Below are 24,462 nucleotides of genomic sequence, written 5' to 3'. Positions count from 1 at the left end.
GGGAGCAGAAAAATTTACGCGTTCCAGGACAGTGTCGGTTCGGTAGGAGAAATTTGGCACTTCTTTACCGTCGTCGTCTAGATTCAAGAATTCGGCAAAAGCCTTAGCAAGAGCTTCAGCCTTTGCCTGTGGATCTTGTACCACTGTCCTGTTAGTCTGGAGAGAAGGAATTGCGGTCCCCTTGGACGACGGTAAAGCCTTCTTGACAATTCTCCACCATTCTTTGCCGAAGCAAGTTGAAGCTTGGTGGCGAATTTCTCCTTATACTGAACCCAGGACTGCCGAATCGCTCGAACTGCATCTTTGCGCGTGTTGACGAATGCAATTCTTTCATATTCACTCTTCGAAAGTAGCCATCGCTTGTGAGTCTTTTGCTTTGCTCGGATTGTCTTCTTACACTGGGCGTTGAACCAAGGTTTATCCTTACTGGACACCTGGATCCGCTTTGAAGGGATATGCTTTTCGACAGAGTCAACTATGGCCTGCTGGTACTTATCTGCAGCTTTCTCTGGGCCTTCCAGGTGGAAGGCTCTCCACTGCTGAGAAAAAAGAGTGTTTCTCAAACCATCCCAATCACCACTTTTGTATAGCCAGATTGTTCGCTCATGCTTTACTGGAGGCGGAATACGTAGGTTTCCACGTGCTCCGACAGCAACGTGGTCACTGGTGAAAGCATGAGCGTCTACCTTACAGGAGTCAGGGTGATCTGTAAGGAAGAGGTCAAGACGAGATAATCCGTTTGGGCCGTGATACGTGTCAAAATCGACAAGGTGTTCCAGCCCGTAAGAGAGCGATAGATCATACAAGTCCGACCCTTCCCAATCAGTATTTTTGCTGCGAAGCCACACGCTATGATGGATGTTGAAGTCTCCATGAAGGATAATGGCACACACAGAATGCTTGCCCCGAATATATTCGAGGGAGGCTTCAAGATAGCTGGTAATCTGGGAAGTTTGAGGGTTATATACAGTACCGACAATCACGGATTTATTTGGGAGGGTCACCCTAACCCACAGAGCTTCTTCGCCTGCTGAATCTGATATGTTCAGGCATTAATAAGGTACATGGCTCTGTAGATAAACAGCGACACCTCCTCCTCTGTATTTAGCACCGTCAGTACGCTCTCGATCCCGCCTGAGGAGCGTGTATCCCTGTATGGCAACCTCACTGCTCTGTATTTCTTGGTTTAGATTGGTCTCAGTGATGCACATGATAGATGGCTTGGCCGAGTTCACTAAATGTAGGAACTGGTGAAACTTAGATCTGAGACCCCGTATATTGCAGTGGGCTACTGTAAACAGGTCCGTTTTGATGGTCGGGGGACGTGCTACAGGTCGTCGTCGAAATGGCTTTTTGGTCCGAGGCTTTTTGTTGTTAATCATAACCAGGTAAAAGAAGCTTTGCCGGGTGGTTAGCCCAACAAAGCCCATAAATCCATTGCCATGCATCAATAGACGGGGAACGGTGCCACCTGCCAACGCACCGCATGTATGTATATAACTATATATATATACACACACACACACACACACACACACACACACACACACACACACACATATACATATATATATATATGTTTATATATACTTATATATATATATATATATATATATATATATATATATATATATATATATATATATATATATATATATATATATATATATATATATATATATATATATATATATATATATATATATATATATATATATATATATATATATATATATATATATATATATATATATATATATATATATATATATATATATATATATATATATATATATATATATATATATATATATATATATATATATATATATATATATATATATATATATATATATATATATATATATATATATATATATATATATATATATGCTAAGTATGCTAAAAGTTGAAATTAATAAAGTTGTAGATGCCAAAAAAAGAATTCTAATATAGAAATTCAGAACAATCCTTAGAAATCCTTAGAAATCAACTAGTGAGATGGATATGGATTTGAACCATCAAGGACCGCAATCACCAATGAACCTAACCATCAAGGGCCTTAACCTCCGGGGACCCCTCTCCCCCAACCTCCAAGGGTCCCCCTCCCTCCAACGTTTTGGGCCCCTTCCCCCGATTTTTCATATTTTTTAGATATTTTTTTAAAACTTTTTTTTAACATGATAATTTTTATGGCTTTTTACATGTCTTAAAATGACATGAAACATAACTTTTTTTACATGTCTTAGAATGACATGAAACATACTTAAAACACAAGAAATTCACATTAAATATTTTCCAAATTCAAAATAAGAATGATATAAATATATTAGTCGTGATTATTACTATTAGAAAAATAATGTTTGTAGTAGCTCTTTTTTTGGACTGAATTTTTTGGACAGAAAATCATTCAGTTTTTTTTACGTATCTTAAAATGACAGGAAATATGCTAGTGGCTATACCGATCGTACTCTTATTATCGCTCATAGACACGACACGGATTTCCCCGTGGTACTCTATGGTTACCTATCGAGACTACCTAGTTTATTATGTGTATTAAATCAGTTTGTTTTTACATTGGAAAGATAACCACCGATATCATATTCCAAAAAAGTAAAGATGAATTTTTCGATGAAAGCGTGTGCACACGATGAAATCATCGTTGTGTTGAATGCTGACAAAGATGATTATTTGAACTACGAAACAAACACTAGTGGTAATACTATTGGAAACGTATGCGTGCGTTGTCCTGACAGTGAGATTCTAGATTTCTTTGGACTACCGAAACCATTCAACATCACTCATGGTGGATATGCAAGAGTGAGATCTCCAGAGAAGTTAATGCTCAAAGAGAACGGAAACATAAAAATAATAGTTGATCAAGATGGGCATCTTCTCGCTAATGGTTCTGGTAACACTTTACTTGTTGATAGATGCTATTGCCCTAGTTCCGGTATTAATATTAAAATGAAAGCGAAGAGGATAACAAAGGCCAACTGTTGCACTAATGTCATATATCATATCTTGTCTACATGCCAGAACTGTTACCTATATAAACACAATGTAGGAATAGACAATGATATCGCTAGGAAAATTAAAAGGGTATTGGCAGACAATATCACTAATGAGTATAAAGATAAATTGATAGAAAATAATGCGCAGGTGAATATTATTATTACTATTGATCATGTAGTCGATGAACCCATTAATACCAAATATGAAACGCATATTGAACCTGTAGAAGATACCCCAATAAAAAATGTGTATAAATAAAAAATTGATTGATTATTATTCTACTGATTACAGACTAAGAGAAAACAATAGCTACAGTATCAAGAGAGAAAACGGTGAGCTATTTGATGGAACAGATTCAAAATGTCCAAAGCTGTTCAATAATATTAATAATGTATAATAATGTATTTTTTATATTAATATTCTACATGTCATTATTTCATTAAAAATACATTAAGCATTACCTTTTTGTGTGTTCATTATTCTTAGAATATACTTGCATATCAAACGTTTAGAATGTCTATAAAAAAATCGGAGATGTAAGAAAAGGAATTTGCATACATCATAAGTCGGATAGATAGGTTAACTTAGACAAAATCTAAGTATCAGAATGCATAAATTCTTTATCAACATCTAAAATGTCTTTATCAACATCAACAACAGGATAAAACTGATAAAATGTAAGCATCAGAGCGAATAGATTCTTTATCAGCATCCTTTGCCGGATATGTAGGTTAAAATTAAATTGACAAAATATAAGTATCAGACTAAATATTCTTTATCAACATCTTTTTTCGGATACGTCGGATAACATTGTCAAAATCTAAGTAACAGAATGAATGAATTATTTATCAACTTCTTTTGTCTGACATATCACATAGTATACAGAAAATCTAAGTACCAAAGTGAACAAATTCCTTATCATCGTGTTTTATCAGATATGGTTGATAAAATTGAGAAAATCTGAGTATCAGAGTGAATAAATTCTTTATCAATGTCTTATGAAAGATACGTTTGATAGCGCTGACCAAATCTAAGTATCAGAGTGAATAAGTTATATATCAATGTCTTTCGACAGATAAGTATGATAACACTGACCAAATCTAAGTATAAGAGTGAATAAACTATTTATCAACATTCTTTATCTATATCCTTTCTCGGATACTTCGGGTTACATTTACAAAATATATGTATTAGAATGAATAAATTCTTTATCAACATCTTTTGTCGGATACGTCGGGATAAAATTGATAAAATCCAAGTATCAGGGCGAATAGATTCTTTATCAACTTCCTTTGCCGGATATGTTGGTAAACATAATCAAAACCTAAGTCTCAGAGGGATTAAACTCTGTATCAAAATCTATTGTCAGATACACGGGATAACATTGACAAAATCTAAGTATCAGAATGAATAAATTTTTTCTATCAACTCTTTGTCAGATACATCAGATAAAATTGACAAAATCTAAGTATCAGATCTAAGTATTAGATCAAAATCTAAGTATAAATATTTTCCCAACATCTTTTTTCGGATACGTCAGATAACATTGTCAAAATCTAAGTATCAGAGTGAATAAATTCTTTATCAACTTCTTTTATCAAATTCACCAGGTCAAATTCTCAAAATCCAAGCATCACAGTAAAAAAATTCTTTATCATCTTCTTCAGTCAGATATACTCGATAAAATTGAGAAAATCTAAGTATCAGAGTGAACAAATTCTTTAGCAATGTCTTTTGACAGATACATTTGATAACACTGACCAAATCTTAGTATCATAGTGAATAAATTCTTTATCAACTTCTTTTGTCGGATCCATCAGATAACATTCACAAAATCTAAGTATCAGAGTGAATAAATTCTTTATCATCGTCCTTTGTCAGATACATCGGAAAAAGTGACAAAATATAAGTATCAGATTGAATAAATTCTTTTTGAATGTCTTTTGACAGATACGTTTGATAACACTAACAAAATTTAAGTATCAGAGTGAAGAAAATCCTTATTAACATTTCTTATTGATATTATTTGTCGGATATGTAGGATAATATCGACAAAATCTATGTCAGTCATTGACTAGTTAACACAAGAGAATTATATCATACTTTTTGGATATTTTAACTTGGATACTTGGTAAATTTTCCATTGGCTGTTTTCAGCTCTACCTTTTTTTGATCCCGCCCACTGTCATCAGTCGCTGCTAGGCATTCATACACAGAAGGTGTGCGGACGTATTGAGAGAGAGATTTTGCTTTTTTTTCATTTTGTCATTTGCCGAAGCTATGCATGTGGGAAACCGGTCGTGTTGTCAATTTAAATATTAAAATCTGAGGCCTTTCAAAATTAAGCAGGTGATAACAGTCAAAGGTAAAGGTGATGGAAGTAATTATTTAGTTTGCTGTTACGGAACTGACGAAAATAAAATAGTAACGTCCGAGAACATATGGGCTTACGCGGAGAAATATGAAGAAGTGCTGAGAGATGGCAGAAAAAATGTTCAGAGAGTGATAAGGCTGTGTACAGAGGACTCGAAAGGTTTAGCCGGGGATTTATCTGAGTCGGTTAACTTGATGCAGTCAGAAATTGTTAACCTTCGTGACGGCATACAGGATGAAATTCGTAGGAGAGCGGAAGACCAGTGCAGTAGATTAGGGAGTTTTCCGGTGACACAGATTAAGTTAGATTTACTTGATACTGTTGCGCAAGCTGTCTATGAGGCGATCGATCTGCAAATCAGGGGTAAATTTGAACTGCTTGAGAAATCACTTGGCGATTTGCGGGCAAGAATTGTTCAAAATTGCGCAAAGCTCCAAAAGCTTGAAACTAAGCTGGATGATATAAACCAGTCTTCTCTTCTGACTAAGGTCATTGTATCTGGGATAGACTCTCCCGCGCGTGATTTGCCTCACCTTGGTGAGAAAGTATTAGCTCGACTTAACAGTGAAATGGGACTCAATCTTGATAAATCCGTTGTCAAGGGTGCACGGCGTTTGGGAGGTGCCTCGGAAATAAAAACTCCGATTGAACTTACATTTTTTACTGAGGCATCTGCAGTTGAGATCCTACACAATCGCAAGAATTTGAAAGGTACCCGAATATATGTAAATGAGGCTCTAACCAGGAAAAGGCAAGAAATCTACAAGCTTGCGCGCAATAAGTTTGAATTGAAAAATGTATGGACTTTACGAGGTGTTGTTTATGTCAAGTGCGGTTCGCAAATCATTCCGTGTAAAACGAATTCCGACGTAGTTCAGATTCGCAATGTGCCATATGAACCTGTCGTCTAAACTAAGAAGCTGTGAATTTTTCTTTTTTTTTTGTTATATGGATCGTTTTCAGCGTTTTCTTGATTCTCGTTTGAAATTAGATGTTATTCTAAATTCAGCTACCGGAAGTGATAAAGATATGCCTTATGTAAATAATCTACCTGAATGTGATTATTCTTCAGGCGAGTTTCCATCGGATAAAACAAAAAGTTGTGATTTTCCGATCAGATCGTTACATGTAAATGCCCAGGGGCTACAAAGTGCATTCAATGAACTGAAGCTCTTGCTTGCATCTAATCCTATAGACATTGTTGGAGTTTGCAAAACTTTTTTGTCTGTTAATACACCCCTTAAAATGTTAGATCTGCCCGGGATGAAGTGTATTTCGCGTACAAGGTGTCAGAATTCGAGAGGAGGTCAGATGCTGTATATTCGTGATGACTGGTCTTTTAGTATTCTCAGTGATTTGTCTGTATTTGATGACGGGTTATGTGAGACTATTTTTGTTGAAGTTGTACCTTTGGGCTGTAATCCATTTATTTTCGGGTCTCTTTATCGATCTCCGTCGGGTATCCCTAAAATATTTTTTGAACTTTTTGAACTGCTGTTGAAAAATCTGGAAGCTTTGAAAAAAACGGTTATTATTTCGGGTGATTTTAATTTTGATCTTTTGAATCTCAATGTTGGAAATAATAAGGAGTTTTTAAGTGTGATGTTGTGTTCTAATTTTCTTCCAAGTGTTTTTCTGCCGACAAGTTACAGCTAACGCAGCTACGTTACTAGATAATATATTTTTCTCTCCTGCTTTATTTGATGCAGAAAATTCGTCAGTAATTTTGTCTGGTATTTCAGATCATTTTTCACTGAATGTTGTTTCAAATTTAAATAATAGAGATTCAACAATGGATAATTCAAAAAAGCGATATACATGGATTGATTGTAAACTTCTACGTCAGTTAATTGGTGACCATGATTGGAGTTCGGTTTATGGCTCAGATGACGCAAATGCTGCGTTTTCAGATTTTATTGATCAAATGATATGATTTGCAGGATCGGGCTTCTTCAACAAGAATTTCGCATGGAAAGTTTGTGAAGAAATTTAACCCATGGATTAATGAAGGTATTTTGACTTCGTTTAAACATAAAAATAGAAAACTTAAGAATTATTTAAAATTACAGACACCTGAGTCGTTTGAAGTAATAAGAGTTTGTAGGGAAAAGTTAAAATAAATTATCAGAAAAGAGAAGAGAAAAAATTATAAAGATAAATTTTTGGAGTATAAATTAGCTATGAGAAAAACATAGCAATTGATAAATGAAAAGATACGTCCTCATAGTCGTAAGAATACTAGTGTTAATTGCCTTGTTTTAAATGGAGAAAATGTTACAGAGCCCAATGAAATTTTAAATGCTTTTGGAGATTATTTCAGTAATATTGGTTCTAGACTTGCATTGACTATGAATATGCAACTGAATTCCCCCTCTGTTCCAGTTAATAAGCAACATGTGGAAAATTCGTTTTCTTTTTCTGAGATTAAGCCTCATGAGATTGAAAAAGTTATTCTGAAGCTTAAACGGAGTTTTTCTAAGGACAAATTTGGATTTTCGGCTCAAACCGTAAGGCAAATAGCGTCAAGCATTTCATCTTTATTGGCACATATTTTTAATCTATCACTTATGCATGGGGTTTTTCCTGAGCTTTTAGAAAAAGAAAATGTTATAGCCTTACCTAAAGCTGGGAGTCCAACTGACCTTTCAGATTATAGAGTCATTTATCTGCTTTCGATTTTCAGCAAAATTTTTGAAAAACTTGCAAATAGTCAATTACAAAAATATTTATTTGATAGTAAGATTTTACACACGTCTCAATATGGTTTTATAAAAGGAAAGTCAACTGAACTGGCAATTCATGAGCTTTTACTAAATATTAATGATTCACTAAATGATGGTCAACACGCGTTGGCAATTTTTCTTGATGTCGCCAAGGCGTTTGACACCGTAAATCATTCGTTGCTTCTTTTTAAACTAAAGTCTTATGGGTTGTCAACACAAGCTGTTAAATTTTTTTTATTCTTACCTTTCTGGGAGACGACTAGATTGTGTTGATAAATCTCGTGATCTCCGTTCCGAAACTTTTCCAATTAATTACGGAGTGCCTCAGGGCTCTGTTCTTGGGCCTATTCTATTTATTCTTTTTATAAATGATTTCCCAGAAGTTTTGCCTCTTTGTAAAATTATAATGTTTGCTGATGATGTAGTAATTTTTGCTTCTCACCGGGACCTATCAGTTCTTTTCCAGAACCTCGAAAGTACGTTACAAACTCTATCTGATGGGTATTCAACGAATTTACTAGCTCTTAATGAAAACAAATGCCAGTATATGTTATTTTCGCGAACTGGATCAGTAGTGTCAGATACCTTCTCTCTTTTCTTGAATGGTCTTGAATTGAGACAGGTAGATCAGTTCAAATATTTTGGGATTATTTTAGATGAAAATTTGTCGTTTCATAAATATGTGAAAACACTGTCGTTAAAAATTTTCCGAAATATTGGCATGCTAACTCGTCTTTGTCACTTTTTTCCTAAAGCTATTCTAAAATCTATTTATTATTCTTTCGTCCACCCATATTTTCTCTATTGCATTTCGGTTTGGGCATCTACCTTTCCGTCTGTTTCAAATCTCTCCAAATACTTCAGAATAAAGCAATGAGGATTCTTTTTAATGTGGATTGCAGAACTTCAGTTAGACACCTATATGGGACTTCAGGAATTTTCTCTTTGGACCAACTTCATTTAATTTCTATCTCTAGTATTTGTCACGATTATCAATATAGTAATTTACCTGTAAATTTCTCTGGCATTTTCTCAACTAATTCTCAGTTTCATAATTATCCTACTACGCATCGTTCAGACTTTTCGTGCGAAATTGGCCCGACATCGAGAGCGGGATTCAGCATCCGTCACATTGGCCCAAAAATCTGGAACTCAATTCCTGCATCAGTTCGAGAATGCAGCAAAAAGCGGCATTTTCTAAGACTGGTGAAGAAATATCTTATGACATGCTAAGTATTTTGTTCATTAGGGTTTTATTTTTCGTTGTTGTAAAATTTAGTTAGAAAATGGCTGTGTATTTTCGTTGGCAATATTTTCAGCGCTAAAGTATGCCACCAGGCATGTGCGCTCTGTATAATCATCTGTATAATGTTCTGTATAATCATCTTCAGTCACATATGCTTGATAAAATTGAGAAAATCTAAGTATCAGAGTGAACAAATTCTTTAGCAATGTCTTTTGACAGATACATTTGATAACATTGAGCAAATCTAAGTATCATAGTGAATGAATTATTTATAAACTTCTTTTGTCGGGTACATCAGATAAAATTCACGAAATCTAAGTATCAGAGTGAATAAATTCTTTATCTTCGTCCTTTGTCAGATACATCGAATAAGAAATTGACTAAATCTAAGTATCAGATTGAATAAATTCGTTTTGAATGTCTTTTGACAGATACGTTTGATAACACTAACAAAATTTAAGTATCAGAGTGAAGAAAATCCTTATTAACATTTCTTATTGATATTATTTGTCGGATATGTAGGATAACATCGACAAAATCTATGTATTAGAATGAATAAATTCTTTATTATCATCCTTTGTCGGATAAAATTCAGAAACTCTAAGTATCACACCGAATAAATTCTGTATCATCATCGTTTGCTGGATACGTCTATTAACATTATCAAAATCTCAGTATCAGAGTGATTAAATTCAATATCAACATCTGTTCTCTGATACATAGTAATAGAGTAATCTAAGTAATCTAAGTAATAGAGAGAATAAATGTTTTATTTCAACATCTCTGAGAATTACATCGGATAAAACTGACAAAATCGAAATATCAGATTGAATAAATTCATTATAAACATTTTTTGTAAGATACGTTGGATAACGTTGTCAAAATATAAGTATCAGAGTTAATAAAATATTTTATCCACTTCCTTTGTCGGTTACATCAGATAACATTCACAAAATCTAACTATCAGAGTGAATAAATTCTTTATCATCGTCTTTGGTCAGATACGCTTGATAAAACTGAGAAAATCTTAGCATCAGAGTGAAGAAATTCGTAATCAATGTCCCTTAACGGGTCCTTTTGATAACGTTGTCAAAATCTAAGTATCAGAGTGACTGCATTCTTTATTATAATTTTTATCAAAATCATTTGTCGGATACGTCGGATAAAATTAACAAAATCTATGTATTAGAATGAATAAATTCTTTATTAAAATCCATTGTCAGAAACGTAGGATAAAATTAACAAATTCTAAGTGTCAGAGTGAATAAATTCTATATCAAAATCTTTTGTCAGATACATCGGAAGAAATTGACAAAATATACGAATCAGATTGAATAAATTCCTTATCAACATCCTTTGTCGGATAAATTGGATAACATTGACAAAATATAAGTAGTGAATAATGTTTATCATCATCTTTTTTGTCAGATACATTGGAGAAAATTGATAAAATCTAAGCATCAGATTGAATAAATTCTTTATCGACATCCTTTGTTGGATACGTCGGTTAACATCGACAAAATCTAAGTACCAGAGTGTATTAGAATGAATAAATTCCTCATCAAAATCTATCGACGGATACATAGGAAAACATTGAGAAAATCTAAGTATCGGAGTGAATAAATTTTTATCAACATCTTTGTCAGATAAATCGTCTAAAGTTTACAAAATCTAAGTATTAGAATGAATAAATTCTGTATTAACATTTTTTGTTGGATATGTCGGATAAAATTGAAAAAATCCAAGTATCAGAGTGAAAAAATTCTTTATCAGCATCCTATGCTGGTTACATCGGTTATCCAAATAAAATTGACAAAATCTAATCATCAGATTGAATAAATTCTTTATCAGCATCGTTTGTCGGATAACATTGTCAAAATTTAAGTAATAAACTCTTTATCAACTTCTTTTGTCGGATAGATCGAATAACATCGGATAATTTTGACTTTATGCATCGTTGCGTTGAATTTAGGTTAGACTGGTTAAAGATGGCAGCAAACCCGCTCAGACACAAAGTCATAGTGAGAGAGAGAGATGCAAAAAGTTAGGTTAATTTAGGTTCACTTAGAGTGGTGCAGCACTCCAAGTGAACTTAACTAAACCGAACTTTTTGCATATCTCTCTCTCACTATGACTGTGTGTCTGGGCGAGTGTGCTGCCATCTGTAATCCGTCTAGCCTAAATTCAACACAACGATGCATAAAGTCAAAATTAATAAAACTTAAAATTCATGAACATTATCTGATGTATCTGATAAAGACGTTGATATCGAATTTATTCACTCTTTTACTTGGATTTTGTCAATTTTATCCGATGTATCTGACAAAATATGTTGATAAAAAAAATTTTACTCAGTCCAACACTTAGATTTTGTAAATGTTATCCTATGTATCCGACAAGGATGTTGATAGAGATTTTAATCACTCTGATACTTAGATTTTGATAATTTTATCTGACGTATCAAGCATAGGATGTTGATAAAGAATTTGATCACTCTGATACTTATATTTTGTCAATTTTTTCCTATGTATCCGACAAAGGATGTTGATATAGAATTTAATTACTCTGATACTTTAATTTTGATGATTTTATCCGACGTATCCAGCATAGGATGTTGATACAGAATTTGTTCACTCTGATATTTAGATTTTGTCAAATTTATCCGACGTATTCGACAAAAGACGTTGATAAATAATTTATTCATTCTAATACATAGATTTTGTCAATGTTATCCGACGTAGCCGAAAAATAATGTCGATAAAATACTGTTAATAAAGAATTTATTCACTCTGTCACTTAGATTTTCTCAATTTTATCAAGCGTTTCTGACAAATGACGATGATAATGAATTTATTCGCACTGATACTAAGATTTTGTGAATTTTATCCGATGTATTCGACAAAAGAAGTTGATAAGGAATTTATTCACTCTGATACTTAGATTTTCACAATGTTATCCAACATATCTGACAAACGATGCTGATAAGGAATTTATTCAATATGATAGTTCGAGTTTGTCAATTTTATCAGATATAATTCTCACAGATATTTATAGAAAACATTTATTCACTCTAATGCTTAGATTTTGTCGATGTTATAAAATTTAATCGCTCTGATACTAAGATTTTTATAATGTTATTCGACGTATCCAGCAAATGATGCAGATAAAGAATTTATTCAGTATGACACTTAGATTTTCTGAATTTTATCCGACGTATCCGACAAAGGATGATAATAAAGAACTTATTCATTCTATTGCATAGATTTTTTCAATGTTTTCCGACGTATCCGACAAATGATATCCATAAAGAATGTCAATAAAGAATTTGTTTACTATGATACTTAATTTTTTTTTGTGTTATCAAACGTATCTGTCAAAAGACAATAATAAAGTATTTATTCACTTTGATACTTAGATTTTCTGAATTTTATCAAGTATAGCTGAAAAGGACGATGATAGAGAATTTATTCACTCTGATTTTTATATTTTGTGAATTCACTATCATACTTAGTTTTCCTCAATTTTATCCGATGTATCCGAAAAAGGATGATGATAAAGAATTTATTCATGCTAATACATAGATTTTGTCAATGTTATTCGACGTATCTGACAAACGATATCGATAAAGAATGTTAATAAACAATTTGTTCACTCTGGTACTTAAATTCTGTCAGTGTTATCAAACGTATCTGTCAAAAGATATTGATAAAGAATTTATTCACTCTGATGCTTAGGTTTTCTCAACTTTATCAAGAATATCTGACAACGGAGGATGATAAAAAACTTATTCACTCCGATACTTACATTTTGTGAATGTTATCTGATATATCTGACAAAAGAAGTTGATAAGGAATTTATTCACTATGATACTCAGATTTCGTTAGTGTTAAAAAACGTATCTGTAAAAAAATATTGATAAAGAATTTATTCACTCTGATGCTTAGATTTTCTCAATTTTATCAAGCACATCTGACGATGATAAAGAATCTATTCACACTGATACTTAGATTTTGTGAATGTTATCTGATATATCAGACAAAAGAAGTAGATAAAGAATTTATTCAATCTGATACTTAGATTTTGACAATTTTATCCGAGGTATCTGACAAAGATGTTGATAGAAAAAATTTATTCACTCTGATACTAAGATTTTGGTAATGTTTCCCATGTATCAGACAATAAATGTTGATACAGAATTTAACCACTCTGAGACTTAGGTTTTGATAATGTTTACCGACATATCCAGCAAAGGATGTTGATAAGGAGTCTATTCGCTGAGAGACTTATATTTCATCAACTTTACCCCAATCTATTTGACAAAAGATGTTGATAAAGAATTTATTCATTCTAATACATAGATTCTGTCAATGTTACCTGACATTTCCGACAAATGATATCGAAAAAAAATGTTAATAAGGAATTTGTTCACACTGATACTTAAATTTTGTCAGTGTTATGAAACGTATCTGTCAAAAGACATTGATAAAGAATTTATTCACTCTGATATTTAGATTTGGTCAGTGTTAACAAACGTATCTGTCAAAACACTTTGATAAAGAATTTCTTCCCTTCTGATACTTAGATTTTCTCAATTTTATCAAGCATATCTGACAAAAAACGATGATAAAGAATTCATTCACTCTGATATTTAGATTTTGTGAATGTTATCTGATGTTCAGACAAAGGAAGTGGATAAAGAATTTATTCACTCTGATACTTAGATTTTGACAATGTTATTCGATGTATCCGACAAAAGATGCTGAAAAAGAATTTAGTTAATCCGATACTTAGATTTTGTCAATTTTACCCGATGTATCTGACAAAGATGTTGATAGAAAAAAATTATTCACGCTGACACTTAGATTTTGTCAATGTTATCCCATGTATCTGACAATAGCTGTTGATACATAATTTAATCACTCTGACACTTAGGTTTTGATAATATTAACTGACATTTCCGGATAAGGATGTTGATAAAGAATCTATTTGCTCTTATACTTAGATTTCATCAATTTTATCCTGACCTATCCGACGAAAGAAGTTGATAAAGAATTTGTTCATTCTGATAGTTAGATTTTGTCTATGTTAACCTCTCTATCTGACATATGATGTATGAAAAATCCTTTTCTTACATCTCCGATTTCTTAATAGACATTCTAAACGTTTGATATGTTACCATACTCTAAAAATAATGAGCACATAACAAGGTCGTGCATAATATATTTATAATGAAATAACGATATATAAAAAATATATTATTATACATTATTAATATCATTGACCAACTTTGGACATTTTCAATCTATTCCATAAAATAGTTCACCGTCTCCTCTCTTGATACTGTAGCTGTTAGCTTCTCTTAGTTCGTAATCAGTAGAATAATCATTAATCCATTTTGAGTCATACACAATTTTTATTGGGGTGTCATCTACAGGTTCAATTTGCGTTTCATCTTTGGTATTAATGGGTTGATCGAATACATGATCAATAGTAGTAATAATATTCACCTACGCATTATTTTCCATCAATTTATCTTTATATCCATTAGTGTTATTGTCTGCCAATGCCCTTTTGATTTTGTTAGCGATATTCCTGTCTATTCCAACATTGTATTTACACAGGTAACAGTTCTGGCATGTAGACAAGATATGATATATGACATTAGTGCAACAGTTGGCCTTTGTTATCCTCTTCACTTTCATTTGAATATTAATACCGGAACCATGGCAATAGGACCTATCTACAGGTAACGTGTTACCAGAACCATTAACGAGAAGATGCCCATCTTCATCATCTATTATTTTTATGTTTCTGTTTTCTTTGAGCACTAACTTCTCCGGATATCTCACTCTTGCATATCCACTATCAGTGATGTTGAATACCTTGGGCACTTGAAAGAAATCTAAACTCTCACTGTCATTACAACGCACGCATATATTCCTAAAACTGTTATCACCAGTGCTTGTTTCGTAGTTCAAATATTGATCTTTGTCAGCATTCAACGCAACGATGATTTTATCGTTTATTTTTATCTTAATTGGTGATTGATCTGATTGACCTTAATTGTTGATTGAAATAGGGATGAAACAGAGCTCGATAATATTCTTTTTTTTAATTGAATTGTATGAAAGTGGTAAAAAGAGTTAAAACCACGTACCAGTTAAGGTAAGTCTGAGGGGGTGGTAACTCTTACGCAATTTAATATAAATTTGGAATAACAGTCATGGGTATCAATCTATGGAAACGGTTTTTTTCACACAATTTGTCGTCAAAAAATTCATCTTCACTTTTCTTTAAATATAATATTGGTGGTTATCCTTCCAGTGCAAGAAAAGTACTGATTTAATACACATAATAAACTAGGTAGTCTAGATAAGTAACCATAGAGTACCACGGGGAAAGCCGTGTCGTGTATATGAGCTATCATAGAGTACGGTTGGTACATCCAGAAGCATATTTCATGTCATTTTAAGATACGTAAAAAAAAGTTGAATAATTTTCTGTCCAAAAAATTTCAGTCCGAAAAAAGTGCTACTACAAAAATTATTTTTGTAATAGTAAAAGTCACGACTAATATAATTTTATAATTCTTATTTTGAATTTGGAAAATATTAAATGTGAATTTCTTGTGTTTTAAGTATGGTTCATGTCATTTTAAGACATGTAAAAAAAGTTGAAAAAATTATCATATTAAAAAACAAGTTAAAAAAAGTTAAAAAAATTGGAGGAGGGGGCCCAAAAAGCTGGTGGGAGGGGGCCGCTTGGAGGTTGGGGAGAGGGGCCATTGGAGGTTGAGGTTCTTGGTGGTTATGGTTATTGATGGTTGCAGTCCTTGATGGTTCCAACCCATACCAATCTCACTAGTTGATTTCTAAGGATTGCTATGGATTGCTCTGAGTTTCTATATTAGAGTTCTTTTCTCGGCATCTACAACTTCATTAGTTTCAACTTTTTAGCCTACTCCAATGCTAAAGCATATTTTATATTGCCAACGGTCCTCAATTGGTACTTGTCTTTTATAGCAACCACAGCCAAGAAGTGAGAGCTAAGTGAGGTCAATTGATCTTTTCTTGGCACCTATGGCTCTGTTAATTTCAACTTTTTAGCATACTCGAATGCTAAAGCATATTTTATATTGACAACACTGCTCAAATGGTACTTGTGTATTATACAGAACACACCCAAGAAGTAAATCTAGGTCATGTCACAAGATCATCTTGACGCCTACTACTCTATTAGCTTTAACTTTTTAGCATACTCCAATGCAAGAGCATAATTTATGTTGGCAACACTGCTCGATTGGTATTTGTGCATTACACAGAACACAGCCAAGAAGTAAAGCTACGTCAAGTCACAAAATCTTCTTGTCATCACTAACCGTTTCCATAGATTGATACCAATGATGTTATTCCAAATTTATATTAAATTGCGTAAGAGTTACCACCCCCTCAGACTTACCTTAATTGTACGCAGTTTTAACCCTTTTTACCACTTTCATACAATCCAATTAAAAATAAGAATATTATCGAGCTCTGTTTCATCCCTATCATTCAATCACCAATTAAGATCATTCAGAGCAGAGTTACGCAATCGGAATACCTTTTCGGAAATTGAGTTAGCTTTATGCAAATGATATAACTTTTTGATATCTCTAATAATGTATGCAATCACTAAATCTAACCATGTATCTATTACACGCTCAGAAATCTGACCAGGCTGTTAACCTCAGAGACCTGTCTTTGTAACTACAGAAAGTGGTCTGACTGCACACATATTTAGTTCCAAAATATAGCATGTTTGGTCCCTTAGTCGTATATATATATATATATATATATATATATATATATATATATATATATATATATATATATATATATATATATATATAGGTCTTAGTCTATATATATATATATATATATATATATATATATATATATATATATATATATATATATATATATATATATGCTGCCCAAGTTATGGGCAGTACCTATTATGAAATATTGCCCCTAAGCCTATGGAGCATATTTATCTGGTAAATTCACCATTGGTATGCTAGAAGCTTGGAACAAAACAGTGCAGAGGTGAATTTTCTGTTTGTGAGTATTTTTAATACTTGCCCTGTTGTTTTCCTGGTCATAGAGGAAAACACTGCTAAAGTGTTTTTCTGTTGTAAATCTATTTGATAGATGATTGAATGATTGATGACTGATTTTTCTAATTTTAGTGCAAATTTGGTTACCAAGACCATACAAAAAGAGCCAAATATTAATTAGAACTGAGCTAATTCTTGAACTAAATAATGGAAATGCTTCTCACCTGCTCTTTGAAGGATTTTTCAAGCGAGCAGGCTCAGTGAAGTTCAGAGGCAAAGTTCTTGCGTTGCCTTTAATAAAGGGCCAAAAGGATTCAATATATTATTATTTTTTCCCCAAAGCCACTTCATATGAAGGAGGTGGTAATATAAGCTCCGGAGGGGGCTCATTCGATTAGCATTAAAAGTTATAGTGCCCTTTGAAGAGTCCAAATTGATCGGTGGGCTGATCCAAATCAGCCCCTTCCCACGTTCTTTCTTTCCTGAAACACATCCAATCGAAATTTTAAAACAGCCGTCTTATTTATAATAGTCCAAAGGCCAAATAACTTTGCCTCTAGGGTTGATGTAAGGCCCTCAGCCGTCGGGGCAAGGGCTGTAAGTTATGCAAGTTGCCCATCGCTAGCCTGTAAGGTTATTTATTAGGAAAAGGGGTATGTTTGATGATGTCTGTCCAAAAAGGCTTAAGCATTAAGATCTAATTTCAAGGATTTGTTGACATGGTAAGAGGGATGCCGCGTAACAGGAGGGATTGGGTTCTGAAAAAGAATCGTATTACCAATATTTTCTTTTATACTTACGGCATTGAAAGATGAAAGCAGAAATTACAGTGAAATAAAATCTTGAATCTCTGAGTTTCCAGGAATTAACATCATTATATATTAAATTTAAGTTTGGGCGATGTATCTATTCATTTAAATACTATTTAGACAACGGTGCTAAAGCAATGTTGGCAACCTTCACTCATAAGGGTTTTCTATTACTTTTTTGTTAGTGTTCATTCTGTGTTCAAACAACTATGAAAATCACTATTTATCAGCAATTTGCTTTGTTCAAAGGAGATATGCCCCAAAATGAACGATATTCCTCATCCGTGTCTAAAACATTTCCAAACATCCAGACATGAGCGTAAACTATCGATCCTAGACACGCACGAACGGGGAAAGCCATAATTTTCTGTGCAAACTATCTGGTTCTGGTTTTAATTCTGCGTTTGGAGGGCTCCAGGAATAAAAAAGTATTTGCATATATTGCAAACAGTTCGGAATGACAAGGCAAATTTAGAGGCTACCGAAGTTTCTGCATGGTTGAAAGCCATAAGTTGCTATAAGCAGCAAGTACACAGTGACTTCGTCTCATAAATATGTAATATAGCACATAATTAAATATAGTAAATAATTTTCCTATAAATGAGAAAGACATCTAAACTAATATTTAGGAGAAAGTATTTATTAAAGATTTAAATTTTTTACACTGGTACAAAAAATATAAATAATTAATGTTGAGGATACCCATAAAAAGTGATTTTTATTGTGAATATTTGTATTATATCGAAGAAAAGGGGAGCCTCTGAAGAGGTAACAAGTTTAAGGAAAAAGCTGATTAGGTACTTTGAGTAATATATTATTCGAACTTTTATTTCGCTCCCTCGAGCCATAAATGCTTCATTTTTTTCTGTATGCCATCAAACGTTTTTAAAGGGGTGATCATACCAGTCCCACGGTGGGTGAAAGTTGGGAAACAGCTCATTCGAATAGCGACTTTGAGACATGATTTTCTAAATGCAACTTCATGCTTGACTGCAATAGTACATTTCTTTCCTAGGTATTGAGTCCTTGCAGAACAGAGGGTTTGTAAACTTGAACTGGTTTGTAACTTTTTTTTCTGGCGCGATACGGACAAAGTTTACACAAATGATAGGAGCAATTCATGTTTACATATTCATTCATTCGAAACTTAAGTAGTATTAGTTTAGTCGAAAATACTTATTAAACAATAGCTGTAACATGCCTGACCAGTATATGCACTCCAAGGGAGGCAGCTTTACCTTAAGAAATCACGTACACCTGGTGACGCGTCCGGAAGCTGTGCCAGGCGTAGCAGAAAGTGAGTCAAGCGTGACCGAACAGTGAGGCACACCTGGCGTTCTAAGATGCACATGAGGTGACGGAAAGTGGGTGTCCCTTATCATTTCAGAATAATTATAAATATGAAGACACTTGCTAGATCTTTTCCTGAATGCTCGTGCCAACTAAAGATTGGAAGAAAATAAATTAGTCACTTTGCTGAATTGTGTTCCTCTCTTCCACATGGTAGTAAAACTACTAACAGCAGTGTTGAGTAACACATAGAGCAATACTAGTTTAATGCAACATAGGTGAAAATCGAAAATCACAAGGCTGGTTAAAGATGACCGAACAGTTAGCATTACGTTGTCCCATGAAGGATGCATTCATGTATCCAAAATATCCAGTTCCACGGCGATGGTGCAGTAGGTAACTCAAGGGAACACTAAAAAAGAAACAGCAACATTACACAATTAGTGCAATATAGGAGGCCACATCTACGGGGCCAGGTTGGACCCGTAAAACATTTACCTACAATGGATATTGTTTTTTCCTGTATCATCATGTAAGAATTTATTATTATTTGCAAGATGTATTTATACGGATATACGGATATTTATTCCTAAAAATAAAAAATGAGGTAAAAAATGTGAGGAAAAAAAGTTTTTTACTTATTTAAGTAAAAAAAGTGAAAACATATTTTGTTTTCAGTAAAGCGCAAATTATGTTCTGGTCTTGAAAAGGCATGGGGGTTATCAGCCTTACTAATGTTAATTTTTGCTCGTTTCGAGTTTGACTCGGCTATTTATTCTAAATTCTGTTCATTTTAAGTTTTATTTATTTATTAATAGTGATTTGTGGTAGTTTCACGCTTGGATGATTACTTGACTTAATTTCTGCCCATTTTTGGCTTAATGGAGCTCTCTACTTTTCTATGAAAAGCTTGTTTTATGGAAAAAAATTTTTTATTAGATGAATTTCTGTTCGTTTTTTATTGACAAAGTCATCTTCATGAAGAAAAAAATACTTTATATATATTTTTTTCTATACGAATCCATAGTTTGGCAAAATTGTGGGGGTTTGACATGCCCAATATTCCTGAAGACATAGTTGCTGGGCCGTTCTTCTATGCTGAACAAAATAGTTGTCTCAAAATTTTGAATAGATGTGTTTGGGAAATAAATTGGCTTGAGAGACGGGCTGATTTCCCTCCAATCTGTTTTTACTCTTAGAAAGGACCCTAGAACTTTTAATTTTGAATCGAATTAGCTTATTTAAATGTTTCAATGCTATTTCTGACTATTATAGAGTGGTGCTGCCACTATATTGCTTATATGCCTTTTTGAAAACCCGCATGTATACAGTTTTTTCGTTTTTGAAAGCCCCCTAAACACTTCCTAGAAGTTTCACCTAAATACTGTAAGTGTCATTAGTTACACTGTAGTTGTAGTACTAAAAGTGTACACATAGTGCTTTCTGGCTAGTTCAAAATCCCCTACAACTTACCCTTAATGATCTAACTTAATAATATAAATTTTTCTCTGGATAGTGCTTTGTCACCTTTTGGAAGTGAAAGTTCACATGTTAATAGTTTGTTTTAATTTAGTTCAACGTCCGCCTAAATATTTCGTATATTTGATTGCTGAAGGCATTGTTATATTTTCTTTGGACTATTGGCTACAAAATGGCTGTCTCACAATCTCGATCGAATGAGATTGGGGAAAAGAGGATATCAGGGAGAGGGGGGGGGGTATTTTTGCTCCATCACGCTTGAATTTTAAATGAAACTAGAAGTATGCATTTCCAATCAAATGAGCATCCTCTAAAGTTCAGAAAACCACCTTTTCATAAAAACCTTACACCCCCCCGGGGCATAACTTAAAGCACCTATTCCCATACTTTGGGGGGTTGTGTCAGCCCCAAAGGCCGTGTTATGATATCTTTGGACTATTTCTGAACAAATGGCTATCTTAAAACTTCTATCGGATGCATTGGGGGAAAATATGATGTGGGGGGGGGGGGGGTGTATAGCTGCCCTCTAAAAAATTTGACTCTAAAAAATAGCTCTTCAACTTCCAATTTCCAGTCCCCCGTTTCCAACCCCCGTTTCCATAAAAACCTTAAATGCCCTCGGGCCATACCTTACAACCCTTGCCCTGAGGACCATGAGGGGGTTCTCATCCTCAAAGACATAATTTCTGGACTTTTATATACGTCAAACAAAATAGCTATCTCGAGATTTTGACTGGAAGTGTTTGGGGAAATGATGGGTGTGTGTGGGGGGGGGGTGATTGCCCTCCAATCACTTTTGAATATTTAAGAAGGTACTAGCCCTTTCAATTACCAACCGACTGAGCCCTTTTCGAAGTTTCTACGACAGCAAATGGCCATCTTAAAATTTCTATCTGATGTGTTTCTGGAAAATACGACGTGTGTGTGGGGGGGGGGGCTATTTGCCTTCTGATCACTTTGACTCTTGAAAAGAGCACTATAACTTCTGATTACCAATCCAATGAGCCATCTTTGAAGTTTATACGACCACCATTTCTATAAAAACCTTATATGCACCCAGGGCGTAACTTACAACCCTTGACCTGAGAGATATTTGGGGGGGGGGGCTATCTTTAAAGACATATTTTCTGGACCTTTCACCTACACTGAACAAAATGGCTATCTGAAAAATTATGATTGAATATGTTTGAGGAAATGATTGGTGTATGGGGAAAGGGCTGGACGACCTCCAATCACTTTTGACTGTTAAAAAAGCCAGTAGAACTTCTGGTTACCAATCAAATGAGCCCCCTTCCTATAAAAAACCTTATATCCCCACAGGCCATAACTTATAGCCCTTGCTCTGAGGGTTGTGTGGGAGGGGATGTCATTATCAAAGTCATAATTTTCAGACCTTAAAACTACACTGAAGAAAATGACTATCTCAAAACTTTGATTGAATGTGTTTAGGGAAGTGATTGACGTGGGGGAGGGGGAGCTGGCCGCCCTTTATGAGCTCTTTTGAAGTTCCTGTGACATTTCTTTCTATAAGAAGTGCCTTGGTCTAAAACAAACATTAGCCTATATTGTGCCACATCGCTCTTTACTTTGGCGCTCTTTACTATCGCGCTGCCTAAGATATTTTGACTCGAGATTTAAATTATGCAGAAATAGAAGCACTAATTAGATCAGGTAAGCCCCCCCCACTAAAATTCTTTATCAACTTCTTTGGTCTGATACATCAGATAACATTCACAAAATCTAAGTATCAGAGTGAATAAATTCTTTATCATCATCTTCAGTCACATATGCTTGATAAAATTGAGAAAATCTAAGTATCAGAGTGAACAAATTCTTTAGCAATGTGTTTTGACAGATACATTTGATAACACTGACCAAATCTAAGTATCATAGTTAATAAATTATAATAAATTAATAATAAATTATTAATTTATATTAATAATTAATATAAATAGTTAATAATAAATTATGATTTCCCTCCAAACTCTTTTTACTCTTAGAAAGGACCCTAGAACTTTTAATTTTGAATCGAATTAGCTTATTTAAATGTTTCAATGCTATTTCTGACTATTATAGAGTGGTGCTGCCACTATATTGCTTATATGCCTTTTTGAAAACCCGCATGTATACAGTTTTTTCGTTTTTGAAAGCCCCCTAAACACTTCCTAGAAGTTTCACCTAAATACTGTAAGTGTCATTAGTTACACTGTAGTTGTAGTACTAAAAGTGTACACATAGTGCTTTCTGGCTAGTTCAAAATCCCCTACAACTTACCCTTAATGATCTAACTTAATAATATAAATTGTTCTCTGGATAGTGCTTTGTCACCTTTTGGAAGTGAAAGTTCACATGTTAATAGTTTGTTTTAATTTAGTTCAACGTCCGCCTAAATATTTCGTATATTTGATTGCTGAAGGCATTGTTATATTTTCTTTGGACTATTGGCTACAAAATGGCTGTCTCACAATCTCGATCGAATGTGATTGGGGAAAAGAGGATATCAGGGAGAGGGGGGGGGGGTATTTTTGCTCCATCACGCTTGACTTTTAAATGAAACTAGAAGTATGCATTTCCAATCAAATGAGCCTCCTCTAAAGTTCACAAAACCACCTTTTCATAAAAACCTTACACCCCCCCGGGGCATAACTTAAAGCACCTATTCCCATACTTTGGGGGGTTGTGTCAGCCCCAAAGGCCGTGTTATGATATCTTTGGACTATTTCTGAACAAATTGCTATCTTAAAACTTCTATCGGATGCATTGGGGGAAAATATGATGTGGGAGGGGGGGGGTTATAGCTGCCCTCTAAAAAATTTGACTCTAAAAAATAGCTCTTCAACTTCCAATTTCCAGTCCCCCGTTTCCAACCCCCGTTTCCATAGAAACCTTAAATGCCCTCGGGCCATACCTTACAACCCTTGCCCTGAGGACCATGAGGGGGTTCTCATCAGTAGAGAGGGGGGTGTTACTCCGATCCCTCACCCCTGCTGCCACCTACAACTTTTTTACATAGTTTAATGAAGACAGGGTCAATGACCTCTTTCTCCATGACCTCTTTCTCCAGGTGCTTTTTTGGCACGCCCTCAGCGACTGTCAATGTTGTTATTGTTTCCGAGCCAAATGCCAAGGTCAATGTTGTTGTTGTTTTGAACAGGTCATTAGAGAGAACACGTGGTTAATGGGATCAATGTTGTTATCGTTCGAAGCAAAGTTAATGACACTTCCTTCCTGTTCGAGGCAGATGTTATGATCCAGAAATAGTATTTGTTATTGTTATTCGAGCCAGATGTTATGAGGTTCCGAGAAACAGTTAATGACACTTCCTTCCTGTTCGAGGCGGATGTTATGATCCGGAAATAGTATTTGTTATTGTTATTCGAGCCAGATGTTATGAGGTTCCGAGAAACAGTTAATGACACTTCCTTCCTGTT

General features: G+C 34.1%; 1 long non-coding RNA gene across 1 annotated transcript in view; it reads right to left on the bottom strand.

Annotated features, from left to right (window-relative positions):
• Window positions 1-18,954: 18,954 nt before the first annotated feature.
• The window catches only part of LOC148948804 (uncharacterized), a 41,148-nt gene continuing 35,640 nt past the window's right edge, over window positions 18,955-24,462 (bottom strand). Inside the window, exon 2 of the long non-coding RNA XR_016142207.1 lies at window positions 18,955-19,964. This is a non-coding gene — a long non-coding RNA (uncharacterized LOC148948804). The remainder of the gene's footprint in view (window positions 19,965-24,462) is intronic.

This window comes from Artemia sp. Qi Xiang Cuo, chromosome 9 (assembly GCF_049724085.1).
Source record: "Artemia sp. Qi Xiang Cuo chromosome 9, ASM4972408v1, whole genome shotgun sequence".
Lineage (NCBI taxonomy): Eukaryota > Metazoa > Arthropoda > Branchiopoda > Anostraca > Artemiidae > Artemia > Artemia sp. Qi Xiang Cuo.
This window is presented reverse-complemented; position numbering and strand designations above follow the sequence as displayed.